Genomic DNA, 16153 nt, shown 5'->3' on the forward strand with positions numbered 1-16153 from the left:
TGGTGTACCGAGTAACCTCTGGTTTTTGTAATTCCCTATCGCACCTACGCTTGGCGTCTCCCAGTACAAGCACAAGATAGCCGGGATAGGCTAATCAAGAATCAGAAAAAGACATTAATATAAGGGCGAAGCCTCTTTTCGAACCAGTGATAGAAGGATGAGTTATTGGAATCGAAGGCATCAAAATAGAAGCTTGCTCACGTTCTTGCTGGATGAACATCAGAAGAAATGAAAAATGAAAACATCTCTTTCTCTACCTTGAGAAGTTTGACACCCACGTCTGATTTTTCTGACCTAATTAAGCTAGTCCGGACTCCATTTGCGCTCTGCACTCCTTAACAGAAGGACTCCGGCCAAAGAAGCTCCGCGGCATGAAACTCCTACTCCGCCTTCTTCATTGAAGTAGGTTCTGACTTTGGAGCATATTTCTTCCTTGCCTACTTTCTTCAGTGGATAGTCGGACTCTTGATTTCATTCCTCTCCTGATTTATGGATCTTCATTGATTGCGCTTGCACGAGTATTCAGTCGCTTCGCTCTTCGGTTTTTCTTCATTCATCCGCCTGAAATTCATGGATAGGGCTTGATTTAGTATCAGTACTCTTTTCATCGGAATTCGTAGTTTCGGGAGAGGACGAGACTGGAAAGGTGAGACCGAGTGGGAATCCATAAAATCAAAGGAGGTTCCATCCATTTCTTTCATCAATTGAATAACTAACCGAGAGGGGATCTCCGTTACCTGTTGAGGAATCCGAAGACTCGCCCCTTCGCCCCTTGTCCCATTAAAGGGAAAGCAAGAACTCTTCACAAGAACTAAGAAGTAGAATACATCATCTGAATAGGTGGGTGCTCAGGCTATAGGATTGGCAGGAAGGGGGTTTAGAGTTCGATCTCGGTCGCTGTGTCAACCCTGAAAAAGATTCTTTACCAATTCAGTATAGTTGGGAAAGACAGATCTTGAATTGAAAGCAAGCAAAAAGTGCACTTTTGGACATGAGATGTGGAAGCATGTAAGGAAAGCAATCCTAACTGAAAGAAGGAAATTAGCCTAGAACCTCGGACTAAGAATTCTTCAAGTATGGGTAGGATGAAGAAAGTCACATTAACCGGAATATACCTTGGGCACGGCAGAGCCAGCTAACTCGGAGTTCCTACTAGACAGAAGAGCCCTTCGCTACTCCTTTAGAGGATCTATACACCTATAAGTAGACTAGGGGAACTCACCTAGTGAGAAGTCTGACCCTGGGAGTTTAGAACCTCTATTGGCAATCCCTCAATAGAAGTGGTGGTGTCCAGTCACCAAGAAATTCTCTTTTTTTTCTCCTTTAAGTTAAGGAAAAAGAAAAGCGTACTTGCTTTAACAACGGGAAAGAGGTTCCTTCCGCGGTTCCGCTTTAGGTCTCGGTTCAGGTGCCGGCTCAAGTACTGGTGAAAGTGCCCTCTCCGCTCCGTGCTTTCTTTGTTTGGGTGTGAGTTCCAACTTTAGGCTTGAACTATTTTAGTTAGCAACTTTCACTAGCGCTTGCCTAGTTACCGAACCCAAGCAAGATGAGCCACTACTTGCCATTCATTCCCTCAGTGGAGTTCAAGTAATCATCTACCTCTCTGCAAGACAAAGATTGAATTGAGCCTAGCTCGCCCAAGAGTACTTTCGGAGAGTTGACTGAATCCCTTCCCTCTGCTCTGAAGCAGGACGGACTTTCAAGGTAGTTTACTAGCTTACCTTCTTAGAGTCAGGCAAGGTCAAAGAATTTGAGTTAGATCACCAACTCCCTACGTCTGAACCTACTTAAAGGAAGAAAGCTACCTCTAAATTATCTCAGTCTACTCCCTATTAGTTATCATTCTAGACCTGTGAGTCAAAACAAAGATAGCAGAAAGAAGAACTATGAAGGGGGAGTGAGTTACCCAGCAGCGCGGTCCTATTCTTTCTCCGGACATAAGGTGGATTCAGGAAGATCTTACTAGTCCTTCTTTGAAGCACTTTCCATAGGACCTCTGAAACCCTGCCCTTCTTCGTCAACCGCTATAGCCAGCTAGGAAGACTTCCTTTACCTTGGTCTCCACCCATTATGACTTAGGTGCCAAGGGGCCCATCTTATGAACATATAGAAAGAGTGAGGGGGTCTCAAAAGTATGGGTATCGGAGCTGGACTGGCCACACCCCGGCCTGAGCTTCTTGGTCAAAAGGCATTTCTACTCCTAAAGAGCCTTAGTCTTGAACTCAAATTCGGCGCATTATCCCTTGAGTCAAGCTATTTATAGATATGCTTAGATAAAGGCTTTTCTGGAACGATAGCAGTTCATACTAGGGAATCTGCCTCGACTGTGAATATGGTAGATTTTCAGAGTCCTCCAGACGGGTGTCGAAGTTCATAAATGAAGAAATCAGGCTATTTATTTCAAATGAATAAGGCATTCAAGCTTCTATGAGAAATGTCTCAACTCTGACAACTACTCTTCCTGCAAGAAGAGCTACAACCAGATTCCCCAGCTTAAACAAGAATCAAAGCTACTACGCCTGCCTATGAAACCCCAACTGAGACCTCAGCCGACCCTGAGAATGCCCGACCCACCTGCCGATCCTTTGCATGCGCAAGGGTTTATTCAACTGAAACTGACTCAAATTCTTCGATCATTCTTTGAACCTTTCAGTCGAGCCTTGCCTTCTGATTCAGTAGTAGGAGATAGTCATTAATAGTCAAGTCAATCATCAAAACGTCCCCTTCTCAACTCCTACTCCGCCTTGCCTCCGGTTCAGAAAAAATCAGATATCAGGAAGAATCTCTGACTTCTTCTTCTTTCTGAAAGGCTTCGCGCCTTATTTATTCTTTCTCTCTTCGCTTTCGGATAGTAGGTTCTTCCGATATTCAGAACTAAGAAAAAGATAATCAAGCTCTTCCTTCGTCTTCTTCTCTGATCTTTCATACTCTTTCTCTCGTCGAGGATCTCAACTGATACAACTCTCCCGTAGCTTTCCTATCCTTATTCATCGAGATATTTCATAACCTCAACCCTCTCTCTCTCGCCTAATCTCTTCTTTCTTCTTTCTTCTTGCTTTTTGCAAGAGGGAATTCCAAGTCTGACTATGAAACTGAGACAGCGGACTATTCCTATCCTGACTCTGGATCTTGTACCCTGTCTTATTCAAAGCGAGACTTCCGGCCGGGTTCTGACCCTGCTATTCTGAATCGGCCTCGTATGAAGAAGACTGATTCGTCCGATCCTTCTCATTCAACTGCTCTAGCTTAGGAAAGAGATCATGAAAGATCGAAATCAGACTGATTTCTCTTCTTTGTCTTACCTTTAATCCGACCGAATAGTGATTCCTTTACTCGGCTCTTTTTCCTCCCTATGTCCTACTCCCTTGTTTTGATGTTCCGATGCGGCCCCTACCACTCGTTAAGAAAGCCTATGAAATCCAATCTGGCCCGGCCGGTTCCCTTTACGTATGGGAATTGAGTTCTATCTGATATTAGAAAATGGAGTTTGAAAGAGAAAGATCTCACTTCTCTCCTTCCCTTCTTCTATCCTAAACAGAGAAGAGAGCTCCCATTTTCCGGGGGAGCTGGCCCCGCGATCCTATTCTTCTCGAGTGGCTCTCTTATCATTCCCTTTCGGCGGCAACTAAGACTGATTCCGATCCCGAGACTGCTTACCGATGAGGCAGGCTGCCTCAGCTCCCTCTCCCAACTAAGCTTCAACGGCCCTACACTTCCCTGTCGGCGGAAAGAGAGAATTCCCTTTCTACCCCAAGAAAAAGAGAAAGAGATGAAAGAAGAGAAAGGGATGAGGAAAGAGCTTAACGGAATAAGGAAAGACCCGCACCCACCCTTGTTTTCATGCTTCCCCGCCAGATCATGAAAGAAGAAAAGAGAGTTCGATCCCCTCTCCTTTTAGTGGTCCTAAAATCAAGCTCCAGATGAGAAAAGGCGAACTTTCAGTCCCTTCGATCATTCTTTGAGCCTCGTCCGAACCCTTGTTTATCCACAGGTTTCCTTATTCATTGAGGACCTTTCTTTTTCCACTAAAAGCCTCTTCCATCTTTGCACCTTATCAATGAGGAAAGCTAATATTCATATTCCAGAAGACTACTCCTCTCTTTATCAACTCAAATTCTTTTCGAATTCTTTGAGCCTGAAAATATTAGAATTCAGTCCTTTCGCTTTATGAAATGAGTCTTTATTCATTGACTCCTTATCAGTCTTCTTCGAACCCTATTCTTTGTTTTCAGTCTCCTTATTTCATAACCTCCTTTTGAGTGAGTATATTCCACAGGTTCATATGGATTTCTGACTCCTTCTACGCCTTCGCATCTAGACCTCTTATAATTCTACGGGGTCAGAATGACCTCAAAGATCCTAACTACGGGCTCAAAGAATTGGAGGAGCTGGGGTAGGTCTTTCACTCCTTTTTTGACGTCAGTCATGAGTGGACGAGACACCCATTCTATTAATTAAAGCGAGACCGAGGCTAGAATAGACAATTAAGGATCTCCTCACCGAGGGGCAACTCTCAAGAGTGATCTCAGGATAGGGGCTATCTTCTTCCATAGGACAGGAAGACAGGGAATCAGGAGCAGTTTCAGAATAGGCTGAGTACGATTTAGCTAGTAGGGTCAGCAGAAAAGGAATGATCCGTTGGAAGCTATTAAGCCTACGCCCATTCCTTTCAAGCTTGATTCCGGGTTAGCCCCACATCTTCTACCTTTTCCTCTCCACCCGGACCTCGGGCACAACTCTTTTCTATGGGGCAGATGAAAGTGAACAAAGAAGACTGATTTCTCTTGCTTCTCTCTGAAATAGATCTAGAACCTATGAGTCAAATCACGAATACCTCCTTAATCTATGATCCATATCGACCAGGAAAGAGGAAATTTCGCTTTTTCCACATCAGAGAAGACAAAGGATTAGCCTTTTCCTATGCTCAGGCTGAAGACCAAGTCAGTCAATTCCCTCTCTCCACACTCTCGCTTCCCCCAAGAGATTCAATGGTCCTATGTACTCGTTCTGCGCGAAAGATGAAAGCAAAGAAGTCCGCACGTCGAGATTGGGAGAAAGCTAAATATCAATAGTAGTTGCCCTTGCTCTTGATCCCGACCAGTTCCCTGGTAGTCTTGCCTAGTCTCCGGGGGTCAGTTGTGTCTAGTCTCTGCCCCAGAGGGTCACATCATATTGTTAGTACGAGTGCCCCGTGGGTTATCTGTATCTCTCAACCCCTCCTCTTTCTCCTTACTGTGTGAGTTGCAATTGGATTCTTTAAGGCAAAAGAGATATATTCAGTTCCTGCAAGCAAGCAAGTCAAGCCTGCGAGCCAGTCTCAGTCCTCCAGACGAGGCAATCAATGGCCAGGCATTTCAGTGACCTTGGATAGGGGTGCAGGCCTCTTTAGACTCTTTGCACGATTCCATTCTTGTCGCAATTGATGTCTAAGATGGGAATGAAAGCCAAGTGTGAAAGCCTCTTACTGTGCTCGAAGAAGCCCGTCAATCTAGATGCCAACAATCAGTCCGCAAAGTACCCCTTTTTTTCTTTTGGATCTGCTACTCAACCTCTTCCCTTCCTTTGCCTAGCGCTTCCAAAGCTTATACCTGTAGACTTTGAAGGCAATTGCCATCCTCCTTTTCCATTGATTGCGCTCGGAAAGAAGCGCGCATTCGCTCAGACTGAGGGTCGAGGATTGGGAGGGGAGGCTGCAAGCGCTTCGGGCGGAGCAGCAAGCACTCATAGTGCAGGCTGTCACCCACGGTCCCGGGGAGAAAGGAATCGTCCGTCGACTCTTTTGTTTAGATTGTCTGTAGACGCAAAGTAGTGTCTTTGAATGTATGGTCTTCTTTTTCTTTCTTTGGTGGAGATCTACTCCTATTCGTTCTGTCTTTGTTTGGTTTTCTTTCTTGTCTTTGAATGTATGGTCAAACCCCCTAGTGTCAAATCTTTAGTTTACTCAAAAATGCTATGCTAATATCTTTATGCATAATGGCTTGCTTTGACGAATCTTCTGAGGCTGAATCGATCGGGAACGTCCCTCGCAGACATGCTACGTCTAGAATGCAAAGAGGACGGAAAGAAATTGATAGATGCCTTATACGGCTCTTGATTTTTGTGCTTTTCAGAAGAGGTATCGAGATGCTATGTCTAATCTTCCTTCCCCTTTTTTAGTTAGAGTCTATATTTCTATTCGTCAAAGAATATCTTTTTGTCGATAGGGAAAGCTAGTCTTCTTACCGCTCCGTGGTAAAGACATCCCTTTCTATTCTCCGATCAGGGAATGCGCTGCTCAGAGGCATTTCATTGATTCTGATAAAAAAGAAGAATCTCAAATAGACCAAGATCCAATTTCAGAAATGATTTGATACTCATACTCTTTTGCTTCTACTAGATTCATTCATACTAATTCGATTTTCTTCCAATGAAAAAGCAGCAAACTCTTCCCCATGAGACAAGGAACCCCATTCGAAGATCCAGCGAATGAAGATCAAGGTTCATTCGAATTCTATTCCGACATCTTTCATTCCCCTTTACCAATCTAAAGGTGTCTCTATTCCCGTTACGAGGAAATAGCTCTATTCAACAACGGAATTGCTACCATTCCCTTACCGAATCCCAACAAAGGATCCCGATCTTGAGATCACAACTTCCTCTTCCTCTGCTGATTGCTTTCTCAAGCCTCTCCCTCTCCTCTGTGCTTCACACAATTAGTAGGAGCTTTCCAAAGAAAGAGCTTAGTAGCCACAACGGAATCATTAGCTGACCTGTCTTGTCTTTGTTAGAATGCTTGACTTATTCCTTTCCTTAAGCAATGAAGAAGAGGGTCAAATCCCTCCCTAACAATTGAATAGCGTAGTTTCGTAGCCGAGTCAGTATACTGACCGGGGGTGAGCCGATAGGTTCAGAGTCAGAAGAGGTGAGCTGTGTGCTGCTACGCAGCGAACGAGATTCCACCCAAGAGTGAATCTTGATTGAGCCCCTCTTGCCTATCCACGGCTTTCAAACCACACTGAGCTATCCCCGCATAGGTAGAGGTCTATTTTCCAGTAGTTAGCCTTTGTAGCAGCGAAGAGGCAAGACTACTATCAGTGAGGGCTTGCTTAGACCCACTTGCCTCCATAATCAAGGCTGAACCACTACTGTGGGAAAGCGAAAGCACTGAGGACGAAGTCAGAAGTACCCCACAAATCTCAGATTTCAGAGAAATCCCACCCAATCCCTCTTTTCCCAAAGTCAGTAGTTTCATCAAAAAAAGAGATCGAATCTCAGTCCCCATTCTGATCATACTCACACGGATGATGAAATGGGACTAGCCTAAAGCTATCGTCAGAGGGTATATAAGGTCTTGGAAAGGTATAAGATGAGAATATGTATTTTCGTACTCAGAAGAAAGGGAAAGCTACCTCAATCTTCTCCTAAAGTAGGGGAGGCGGAATCCCTCGTCCCAGTTCTTCTTGTTGCAGCAGGAGCTCTTCTTCTTGAATAAAGAGAAGTTGCTTAGTTTCAGGTAGGGGAATTCGAGATCTCTCTTTCATTCCTTTTCCTTATTCATTCAAAGGCGTCTTTCTTCATTCTTTGACTTTGATACATGTCCCAAAGTGAGAAGAAAATCAAGAGATTTGACTCTGAAGAAAGGAGAGGTTAAGTGGATAGTCAGTCAAATGTAGGCTGAAAAAGAAGCAAAACTAGGGTGCAAAGACGCTGCTCGAGCAGAAAGCCAGATTCATTGAGGCGGTGGAAGAAAGAGGTCCCAGGAAAGGAAACTGAAGGGGATGAAAGTCAGAGGAAGAATCAGAAAGCCTAAAGATGAAATAAAAGGAAGTTTTCGATTCCGAAAGAGAAATCATCCTATAAGAAAGAATTGCATTTTGATGCCTCCTTCTATAATTATATGGAATCAAAGCTACGTAGCTTAATAGATCAAACCTACTAAAAAAAAGCCTATGTATGGATAGGCGAACCTTCCACTAGGCTTGAACTTCTTGGACTTCTGATAATTCCACTCAATCTTCTTGTGCATCTAATAAAGAGAGAAAGCCTAGGAGTCACAAGGTAAGTCATTTCATGAAAATACAGTGAAAATCTAGGATAGAAGGAAGGTGCGAAAGCTTTTATCTCTCTTATTCATAAAGATTTCTATTTCTCATAAGTTTCAGAAGCCAAGCTGAAATAAAGAATAGGAGTGCAAGTGCAAAGGAGCTAAAGAAGGGAGAGGCGGAATGAAATATGCGAGGAGCGAAGGAGAATAAAGCTACGAAGGACAGGAGCGAAGCAGAATCAAGCTACGAAGGAGAGGAGCGAAGGTACTCGTAGTTTCAGATATAGGAGAGGAGTTGAGAGCGAACAATCAGATTGAACCAAAGTCAGTGCAGTCCATCATAGCAGTTCAAAGAAGTAATGCTGCATGTCCCGTCTACGCTTTGCAACTCTTTGCTTTGACCTCTAACTAAACTATTAGACAGATGTCAAGTAACTAAATGTTCTATTACGTCAGTTCCATCTCTGAGATTTTTTGTAAGTAGGACATAAAAAGAGTCTGGTTCTTTTCCCTATATTGATTATCCCGGTCAAATGCCTTGTCAGCTAGACAGACAAGAACTGAACAACTGCTATTACCTCTAACTATGAGTTCTATTACTTGAGTTCTATCTGTAAAGAGTATGTGCCCCGAGCGAAGAATCTCTCTTTTTTTACCTATTGATTGAAGGTGGCTATTGAGAACGAATCAAATCTTCTACTTTCTCTATCTTTCTTCTATGATAGAGAAAAATCAGTCATTATAGCTTTCGTCCTCATCTACCCACACCCGCATGAGGGATCATTGGAAGGGGAGCGGTTAGCTCCGTGGGCCTAAAATAAGTACGAATTGCATTTTGATGCCTCTGAAAGTGAAGGATTAGAAATTGAGTAGGGGCAGGCTCCGTAAGGAGTTGACAAAGACGACCTACTTTGAGCAAATTCTTTGACTTTCTTCATTGATTCAGTCTCTGGGTTTAGCGGGTTCATTCTGCTAGTTCGATCTTTGATCATGCATTTCATGCTTTTCTTTGCTTTTCTTGGACGTGAATGAGAAGATTCAGTGATCCACTCAGCCTTTCAACCTTTCTCGATCCTATCCTACGCGTAGCGGTGAAAGCTCAATATTCTGATCGCCTTTCTTTCTACGGAGCTCCATCTCTTTCTCCTTTCTTTCGGAGTAGCTCCAGCGTAGCGTAGCGTAGCGGACAGCCGTCAACTACTTTCTATTTCTTTCTCCTCACATGAAAGACGAAGGAGCGGAAACCTTCTTCATTTCTTTCTCAGGAGCGGACAGCCTGAAAGTCAAGACTTGCTTTCTCCTTTGGAGCTCCAGCGGAGCGTAGCGGAAAGAGCCGTCAACTACTTTCTCCTGTCTTTCTACGGAGCTCCATCTCTTTATCCTTTCTTTATCCGTCTGTACCTCACTGATCGCCTTTCTTTTTTCTTTTTGCAAGATCCTAAGATAAAGAGAATGAGCCCGCCAAGCCTAGAGAATGAAAGAATCCACTTTCATAGCTCATTAACGAGAATGAAAGAAGAATTATTCTTGAATTCTCGTTAATGAGCACTTTCTCCAGTCTTTCTTATGCGCCCTCTGATTCTTTGATTCTTTCTTGTGGGAATGCCCAATTTTCATGTGAAAGATGAGGATCCGCTTTCCCTTCGATCGCTCATGAATGATAAATAGCGTGATTGATTGGTCTTTGAATCGGGTTGGAGGAGTCGTAGATTTCCTGCGCCAAAGCAGTCAAGTCAAATAAGAAGAATTGGGATGGCGTAGTAGGTTTAGAAAAAGAAAGCCTACTTTCCCCTTGATTTTTCTTTAATCTGATTCTTTCAATATTCTTTGAACCTTTGAAATCAGCCTTTGAATTTCTTCTGACCTTTATACATGCTCACGGACAACTCGCAAGGTGCTCTCTGGCCTGGTAGGCCTTCGATCCTGAGAATGAATCTATCGGTGGAGAGAGAAAAGAGGATGAGCCCGTATTTTCCAGAGGCTCAGAGGAGGATTTTTTCCATCCTAAATTCTATGAAATTAACCAGAGCTCACTCTATCCGGTACACCCAATGGTTGGCAGCTATCCTACCTTCTATTGGATGGGACCTTTAGCTTCTCGACTTTCTTCCTAGCGCGAGTGAGAGTGAGCCTTCTCTATCTTCTCATATTCTTCCTCTTCTTTCTACTTCTAAGAGGTCGAGCCTATATCCAACCAACTCTTTCTCGCATATTCACACCTTTAGGTCAGCTCCAGAACCCTTCTATCCTCAGACCAAATCATCTAATTTGACTGGCTTTGGCTTTCTGAAAGTTGGAAGGTGGAAGTGGAATATAATTTGACTAAGAAAGATAAAGAAAAGGAAATAGAGTGGTCACGACTCCTAGGACTGATCCGACTTATGCTAGAGTAAGAAAAAGAGAAAGAGGTCCGTGGTAGTTGAATTTCACTGGGACATCCACTTCCTCTGGTACAGACGAGTCGAGCTGCGGCTTAGTCTGAGTTTGCGGTTAAGATGTTATGGAAACCTACCCGGCTTTGCATCCGGGAATTATGGGAATAGGAGAAAGTTCAGTCCATATGGATATAAATCAGTCCTTCGCCTTCGCAAATTCTTTGCTCCTAACTACGGGCTCAAAATCAGACGAAAGACTTTCTTAGGCGCCCTAGGAGAAGGCTGAAGAACCTACTATTCTCCCACTCCGCGGAATCTCGTCCCCATTTTTTCTTGTCTTTCCTATATCCTTCAAACCTCTAGAGAATTTCATTTTGATGCTTCCTATGCCGCTCCGTGGGAATCCTGAACTTTCTTGAACTTTCTGACCGCACTACACTAGCTCACTAGGTATTTCAAATGCTTTCATCCACCTATCAATCAACTTAGATAGATGAATTTAGCCTAGGCTTTCTTCTTTCTGCTTGGTACTTATAACCCCAACCGTCTAAAAGAGGGAGAAAAATGGTATATGTTCTATCTCCTTGTTCATTGACTTCTCCACTCCAAGAGTTCCCACCCTGAGATTCATGCTTGGCCTCGAGGCGCCCTGGGAGCTCCCGGTCTTTGCATGGGTCAATAAGAAGGTTCATGGGGGAAATCTAGTAAGTGGGTGAAGGAAAGGTGTCAAGGTATCCTGCGGTCTCTTCCATTAGGTTGCACCCTGAGATTCTCATGCTCCGCCTGCGTCTCGCCCTGGGAGCGAGCACCCTACAGAGGGCTTGAGCTGGGAGTCGGAAGACCGCAAACTCCAGAATTGGCTAGGCTTTCCCACTCCGCGGTTTTGCACCTGTCTTCCCTACGGGAGCTTGTTGGGGCGGACCTCTGGGATCCGCAAAATGGCGGGTCACACTTAGGAGTAGGAGTATGAAGTTGTTAATGATTTCTTGACCGAAAAGGGTAGCTAAGGACTATGTTCATAAGATCTGGTAATAGTAATTAGCTGAGATTGTCTCAATTCAAAGGAGGAGTAGTGCCCCACGCTAGCTCTTGCTCTAAACCTCTTCAGTCTCCTTGCAAAAGAATGAAATGGTGAATTAGGGTTCATTCTGAATTTTTCTAAAATGATTGGATGCGGGTTAAGGCAAATCAAATTAATACGAGAAATTTCTTCTTTTTTTTTCAGCATGTATGAGAAAGGAGAATTTCATTTTGATTAAGGCCAAAGGTTTGAATGGTATAAAAGATAGAAATAAGAAAACGAACTGAAATCGTGGAAAAGAATCTAAAGGTCTCGACTGAGGAAGGTCCTCAGGCTCCTACGTCTAATTCATCTCTCATTCTTCGTAATTCATATGAGATAAGAGAATGCCAAGCCAAAAGAAAGAAGGTTTCAGACAGTATGATTTACTGGTTTTGGAAAGGTCTTTAGTGGACAATGATGATTCTGCCTGGATACTTGATTCAGGGGCCACTAATCACCTATCTTCTTCTTTTCAAGGAAGTAGTTCCTGGCAAGCAAGAGCTAGTTGCTGGAGAGATGACTCTGAAAGTTGGAAGAGGAGAACTCGGCTATGGCAGTGGGAGACATAAATCTTCTCCAAAGAAGGATAGATTTTCTTGGATAATGTGTACATAGTTCCTAAGATTCAAAGCTCTTTTCTTTCTCTATCTTCTTTGCTTGAAGAAGGCTACTCAATTTCCTTTTCTCTGAATTCAGTCTGAATTGCAAGGTCTTGATCTTTGTTCTGCAAAAATGGAGAATCACTTCTATGTTTTGAGACCGGTGGAGGGCAAAGCAATTTTCAATCATGAGATCTTTCAAACTGCTGAGACTCAACCAGCATTTCTCAAAGTCACTCTTTTTGGCATTTGAGACTTGGCCACATTAAGAAAAATAGGATTGAGAGATTGGTTAAGAATGGGCTTAACAGCAAGTTAGAAGACCTTTCTTTACCTCCATGTGAGTCTTGTCTCGAAGGTCAAATGAGAAAAGGACCTTTTCCAGTAAAAGGTTATAGAGCTAAAGAACCCTTAGAACTCGTGCATTCGGATCTCTCTGGTCCTTTGAATGTCAAAGCAGGAGGAGGGTATGAATATTGATTTCATTGATTCTGATTCTAGGTACGGTTATCTATACCTAATGCATCATCAGTCCGAAACCCTTGAAAAAAAGTGAAAGGAGTATAAGGCAGAGGTTGAGAACCTATTAAAAAGGATTAAGACACTTCGATCTGATCGAGGTTGAGAGTATATGGACTTGAGATTCCAGGACTATTTGATAGAAGACGGAATTAGGTCCCAACTCTCAGCACCTAGTAGACCACAGCAGAATGGTCTATCGGAAAGGAGAAAGAGAACCTTGTTGGACTCCTTCAGAGCTATGCTCATTTGCCTCACTCGTTTTGGGGTTATGCAGTAGAGACAGCTCTTTCTATTCTGAATGTGGTTCCGATCTTCAAGACCTTTTGAGCTCTGGAGAGGGCGTCAAGCTAGTTTACCTCATTTCAGGATTAGGGGATGTCCTGCATATGTGCTAGTGGCAAACCCGAAGAAATTGGAACCTCGTTCTAATCGATGCCTATTTGTAGGCTATGAAAGGAGAGGTGGATACTTCTTCGATCCAGAAGAAAAGAAATGTATCGAGAAATGCTACTTTCTTAGAAGAAGACCACGTGAAATTAAAGATCATAAACCACGAAGTTGTCTGAAGTTCATTTTCTGGTTCAGCTAGAGATAGATCAAGAAGAGTTGTTGATGAGGATGGTCCTAAAAGAAGAGTTGTTGACGGATGAAGTTAAGGTGAGAAGAATGATCGAAGTTCAAGGAAGAAAAAGTTCAAGGAAGAGGAAGGAGGTAAAGGAAGAGGTTAAAGAAGAGGAAGGTTATATTAGAGGAAGGAAGAAGAAGTTCAAGGCTCAAAGAATGATCGAAGGAGTCCGAAGGACTATCCATATTAACCCTGACGTTCGGACGCTCGACTGAAAGGAGAGGTCCGGGTTCGATCTTCGATCCAAGAATTCAGAGTTTTTGCTTTCCCTTGAACTCAGACTCCTTATCCGCGGACACCGGACACCTTTCTTTGATGTTATCCAGCGGAGCTGGGACACCGGGGACACCTTTCTTGATGTTTTCCAGCTACGCGTAGCGGAAGCGTAGCGGATGGAAAGGCTTTGTCAGCCTTTGATTGCTATCATTTTCTTCTTTTTCTCTTTGGTGAATCAGAGCAGGGAAGCCCGTGGGGGGGAAAGCCATGTTTTTGAACATGCCTTCCGGGGTCCGGCCCCATATTCTCGTATATGATATCCCGGCCGCTCGGACCTATCCAAAACAAAGGGCGAAAACGGATAAACCGCTCCGTGGGGTGTCCGGTGTCCGCGTAGCTGGAAAACGTAGCTCCGCTGGAGAAAAGAAAGGCGGAGTAAGGAGTTGAAACCGACCGAGCAAAAAGTCAAAAGAAAAAGTTCGATTAATAGGGCGAAGCCACCGCGGAGCTAGGCTGAAAAAGGGAAAAAGAAAGAAAGGTCCGCTCCGCTACGCTGAAAAAGGGAAAAAGAAAGGCGCAAAGAATTTGCGAATAAAGAGCCGGGCCTGTCCAAATCAGCCTGGCCAAATCCTATACGGCGAAGCCACCGCGGGAGCTACGCGCTAGGCTGAAAGAGTTGGCGGCTGTCCGCTACTACGGGGTAGCTATCTTTCCAAGCAGATTCAGTCGCTACGCTCAGGGGTAGCAAAAGCTGATTCAGTTTCAAGGGCAGATTCAGTCGCAAGGCTCCTAATAAGGGAGAAAGGTTGAAAGGCTACGTGGATCACTGAATCTTCTCATTCACGTCCAATTACACCAAAGAAAAGAAAAGAATGATCGAAGCGACTGAAAGTTAAGGAATTCTCCCTGACTGAAAAGTGGTTTGCTCTCCTTATCAGTCGAGCCCTTTCTTTTTTGAAATAACTCGACTCCCACGGGGCGGATCAAAGACTGATCTCAGCTCATTGAATAAAGACTTCCTTATTCTTCAAATGTTAAGGAGTGCAAGTTGAGCTACTAAATAAGGTGCGAAGGAGAATCAAGCTAGGAAGGACAAGATCAAGCCCTTGTTCATTGAGTTGAGAAGAATTTGTGGAATGAAAGCGAAAGTCCTTATCCTTCAAAGGAGTGCAACTCAGAATGGAACTGAAAGCTAAGATCAAGCCCTTGTTCATTGAGTTGTCTTTCTTCTTTCTCTCTTCCTAGTAGGTTGCTTTTTGCTGAGTTGCACTTAAAGCTGCAGACGAAGGACTCAAGATGGAATATGAACTTCTTGGACTATTTGAACTCAATAAAAGACATAATCAAGGAGATTTCTTGAAAATACAGTCACGTGAAAGTCCGACTGCCTTGAATCTTGCTCCGTCCGGAGGACTTGTTTATCCATTGAATTGATAGGAGTCCCCTCCCTCAATGAACCGCTACGTGGGTAAAGGCTGATTTACAAGCAAAACAAGGGTCAAAGAATATTGAGAAGCCCGCTGAGGTCACATCTTCCTAAAGGTCAGATAAAGAGAATGAAAAGATCTTGTTCCAGTTTCGGAAGTAGAAGAAGAGTTCTTGCTGCAGTCCTTGCTTTTCTTCTTGCCTTGAGTTCTTCCAGTAAAGCCATTATATAGAATATATGCTGATCAAATCCAATCTCCATTTTCAATGCTTTTGCCATAGGCTAAATGCAAGTTAGAATGTCAAATCAGACAATTTTGCACTCGATTTACATTCAATCTCCCCCTTTCCTGCCTGCCGGTCTTTCCGTTGAGAAAGACGCTTTTCAAAGAGTTTTGGAGATGAGGGCTGATTATAGATCGATCGGGAATGAAAGGCCTAATGCTTCTTTCTTCATTGATTGACTTCCCAAGAACCGCATCAAGGGCTAGAACAAGGACGTCAGTCAGGGCACCAAGCACTATTCTTATTTGGATCGGTATCCATTCTATATGAGGGTAGACCGAGTTGGGGCGAGCTCCACTGAGTGAATTGGGATCAGGTCGTCGGATTATGAGTCTTGAAGTAATGGAATGAATATGCGCTAACCCTAGAAAACGAGATCGACTAGGACTATTAGTTTGCGCGAACAGGGGATCTCAACCCTCTTTCTGGTGGGTTTCAGGGCAGGTGGGAATTAGTGGAAGAAATCACAGACTAAAACGATCTCAAAACTCCAGATAATTATAGATCAAAATAGAAGCTTGCTTTTCTTCGACCGTAGGTTGAATATTGGGATTTGGAATATTGCTCGGAGGGTCAAAGCCCTCAAGAAAAAGAAAGTAAGGGCTCGTAGATAAATTCAGGTGCGAAGCAGAATCAAGCTACGAAGGACAGGTTCAAAGAATGATCGAAGAATTTTCAAGCTCAGTCCTTATCCTCAAATTCAAAGGAGTGCAAGTTGAGCTACTAAATAAGGAGTTTCATTGCTCTCTCCTTTCTTCTCATACTCAAGACTAAGAGAAAGAGAGAATACGAAAGACCTGCCTCATAACCCTATGGTCAAGCTTTCTCCGACCCCACTTTGGAAGGTCTAGCTTCCAATTTCAGTTATTCATTCCAACCGAAGAGAGAGACTTCTGACGATTACTCTTCCCTATCGTACTCTCCCCTATGAGGCTAGGGCGCCCTACTCTCTTTCCTATGAAAAAGTAGAATAAGTCGTATCGAACCCATGATAAGAATCAGAATCACCCTACTACTTAT

This window comes from Cucumis melo, chromosome 8, assembly GCF_025177605.1.
Source record: "Cucumis melo cultivar AY chromosome 8, USDA_Cmelo_AY_1.0, whole genome shotgun sequence".
Lineage (NCBI taxonomy): Eukaryota > Viridiplantae > Streptophyta > Magnoliopsida > Cucurbitales > Cucurbitaceae > Cucumis > Cucumis melo.